Raw genomic sequence first — 3,696 nt, 5'->3', positions numbered from 1 at the left:
ATAAGTCGGGTTAGTACTTACTAGAGTTAGTGTGTCTAGTCTACACTCACACTAGGTCACTTTATCTTTGTATTGTGGTTGCTTTTCAGTTTAGAGTGTGGAACATGAAGGAATGACCTTGAGAGCCTGAAGGCTCAAGAAAATGGAGTTTCCTTGTCTCTCTCTCTCTCAACTTTGAACAGTATGCAAGTTGAGAAAGAGTCTTTATAGACTTAAATAGGCATCTAGGAAATGCTATCATAAGTTTGATACATTTATGCATTCATAGGGTTACTCCTATAGTGGTATGGAATCATATATTTACAAGAAGAAGGCCCGTCATGGTATCCTTATCATTTGGTGCTATATTGGAGCCCCGAGAGGAACACCAAGGAAAAGGGAATTCTCTTGCAAGAAAATCTATCTTGTAACATCAACAAGCTTGTTTATCATGTTTCATATGATCACAATGAAGAAAAGAACACCAGGCACAACAAATCTTCATGCAGCATTATGTAGACCTCCCACGGATTTGATAAAATCAGCCACATTCTTCAACATCTTCACAAAATCCATCAATAGAACAAAGAAAGCAAAGAAGTACACCATCTTGAAATGGAAATACATCACATAGTATTCATCTTCAATATCTTCATAGTCTTCTCTCTCAATCTCTCATATACAATCACTCTATTTGAGTAGAATTAGCTATCTCTGACTCTCTCTCTCTCACTCTATCAATAATACATCATATCCTCACTACAATCTCTCAAAAATTACTCTCAATAATCACTCTTAGGTCGTGGATACCCCTCCCAAGAGGTATGTCTGATATGAAGGGTCACCAGAGCCACTACAGTGTCTCTTCATAGCTCATTACTGTCACTTCACTCTAGTCTTCACTTGAGTCTTTAACAGCTACTTCTTCCACTTCCTTCAACTCTTTTGCACTTGTATTCACCTCTTTCCAAGGCTAGAAAACTTTCCCAAAGTCACACATACATTCCACAGAACACTTACAGAAGCATACAGAACAGTCTACAGAACAGTACCAGAACAGCTACAGTACAGAACAGAACAGAAGCAGAACAGAAGCAGAAGCTCTACAGAAGACCTACAGAAGGTTACAGAAGGTCATCAAAACCTCATAACTCATTCTCAAATAATTCCAAACTCTCACAAAACATTCAATAAGCTTTCTCAATATCTCATTCTTCATCAATCAATACTCCTTCCCTCCTTACAGAAGACAATCAGAACAAAACAGACCAAAACAAAACAAAACAGAAGGTATACATAACCAATCAGAACCTATCAGAACATCACAGAACCATCAACAAACATCATGAACTTCCAAAACACAATCAATATCATCCAAAAAATTCTCAAACCACTTCCAAATCAATCAATCATCCCATAAAATCAACCATTCAGCTCTCAAAAACAACAAAAATCAGCCAAAAAACAAGTCATTTCAACACTCAACATATTCCCACACTTAATAAGGAAGCGTCCTCGCGACCTAGGAAAAAGAGAATACAAGTTCATTGAAAAGCTCAACTTTGATCTTCAATATCTTTTCAAAAAGAATCCATCCACCACGACCCCATCTTATAACCTGTTTCTGATATAAAAATACAAAGAAAGGAAAACCCTTTTGAAATTAACACCTCTTATCAAACTAAAAATCATCACAAATTTGTAAAGGATATAAGAATTTGCTTCTTCTTCATCAGCATCAGCTTCAATTCTCCATCCACGACCCCATCTTTACAAATCTCCAAAACATAGCTCGTACACAAAATCCAATAGGAAACCACCACGTTCGTTTGACATAAAGGAACTCACAACACAAACACTAATACACAACACAACCATCTGAATGACTTCTTAAAAAAGAAAGTGGTTCATTAAAAAGCTTCCACCATACATTGGAAAGGTATCAATGAAGATGATCCGTCTTAAAAGATTGATGTTGTCGGAATCGATCCATAGATAAGGATTCATCTACAAAGTTTTTGGGAGGATTTTGAAAAAATTGGAGACAGCACATCCTTTCCAACAGGACCAAGTATCTGCTAGGCAAACAGAGGGCATGAAAATACAATATGTCCAGCTGCTGGGAATCAATGCTAACATTGACATTCATGCACAACTTTGGAATAGGCTTTGAATCAGTATGAGAGTGCCTATGCATATACGCCAGGTACCAAGCAAAGTGAGCAGTTAATCTCACTGAGGGATCTGCAGACTGTGAATATTGCTGGGCAAAATGAACATAGTTTTGATAAGCTTGACTGGAAGCTGTCCATTCCCCTAGAATTACTGGCCAATTAATCTGCGGTCCTGTAAGGCAATCATCCGAACTCCATCCCCTTCTTCTGGAAATCTGAGTATCAAAACCGTCACAGTCACTAACCAACTGAGGTGGTTGAGATATGGAAGTGTTAGGAGAGGGTAGTGGAATAAGAGAAAGTGGATGTAGGGAAGGATAGGAAAAATCATAAAAGGAAGAAAAGGTTAAAGAAGGAGTGGCAGAAATTTGTAAGGAATCACTAAGGAACGGTGTTAACTGATAAATAGGAAATGTGGAGGGTACATTTATGAGGGGTGAAGGACAGGGTGGAGAAGGGGAAAATACCCTATCCTCAATAAAGGAACAGTAAGTGAAAATAGGTATTTGAGGAAAATTTGAAGGTTGGAAAAGAAGTGGTAAAATAGTGGAATTAGATTGACAAAGGGAAATATATATAGCATAGCGGTGAGCCAATTGTTGGTAATAGAGGAGGGTAGGAACAGAAGGTCCTAAGAGAGATCGTCTATGATAGGCATCAAAGAAGGTAGCATCAAATGGAGTATGTTTGGAAAGATAGGTTAAGAGATCCATCCTCAGTTGGTTAGTACTCTGGGCAAAGGTAGGAGCTGTGTTTTGTCTTTGATTGAGGACCACCGAATCAATCATGGGATGCCACGAACTATCCTGACAATCAGCTACTTTTGAGGAATAACTCTGGAACATATCAGCTATGCGCAATTCCAAATGATTGACATATAAAACAGCCTGTAAGACCACATCCCCCACATACCATGCCATATCTACCTCATCTGGGATTAACAAATCTCCTCGGAGATACATGTATGACATCAATATGGTATCGGGCGTGACAGAATCTTCAAAGACCATTCTGACTACCTCTGTCAACAACTCAGCAGACCAAGCCCCACTCCAGCCATCCTCTGGAAAAGGTAAATCCATCGTGGAAAGCTTCATGTAGAAGACCAACTTCTGTAAGTGGTAGTGGACAAAGAAAGAATGGTCTGGTAGGACAAAGTCCTGAAACTGCTCAAAGGTAGACCATAACAAGTCCATTCTGGACTGCAATCTTTCCACTTTGTCTTGGAATAGAGGGCACAAAGTAGCCTGTCTCTGTAGGGCAGCCAAGTCCTGCTGTGAAAGAGAAGGAATTAATGGAACAGGAGGGCTTGGAGGAACAGAGCGGGACTTTGCAAGCTGATCTTGCAACTGCTGGATTTGGGAGGCTTGGTTGGCCACTGTGTCATTAGCCATCTGTAAAGCTGAAAGCTTGTCATCTAAGAGAACTTGGAATTCTGCCGCTTCGCTGGACATCCTCTCCTTCTCTGCTGAAAGGCTAGTAACCTGTGACTGAGCCTCGAATAACTGGGTCTTCAATGAAGAAATCTCATCACTTTGAGTGG

At 39.6% G+C, this 3,696-nt stretch overlaps 1 non-coding gene across 1 annotated transcript; it reads right to left on the bottom strand.

The window, feature by feature from the left end:
• Window positions 1–1,518: 1,518 nt before the first annotated feature.
• On the bottom strand, window positions 1,519–1,586 carry LOC148014272 (small nucleolar RNA SNORD36). Its single transcript, XR_015688784.1, has one exon. It is a non-coding gene; the product is annotated as a small nucleolar RNA SNORD36 (small nucleolar RNA).
• Window positions 1,587–3,696: the final 2,110 nt, after the last annotated feature.

This window comes from Lygodium microphyllum, chromosome 25 (genome assembly GCF_053477565.2).
Source record: "Lygodium microphyllum isolate KBCC chromosome 25, Lygodium_microphyllum_v1.1.10, whole genome shotgun sequence".
NCBI lineage: Eukaryota > Viridiplantae > Streptophyta > Polypodiopsida > Schizaeales > Lygodiaceae > Lygodium > Lygodium microphyllum.
Note: the sequence above shows the minus strand (reverse complement) of the source record. Positions and strands in the feature narration are given on the sequence as shown.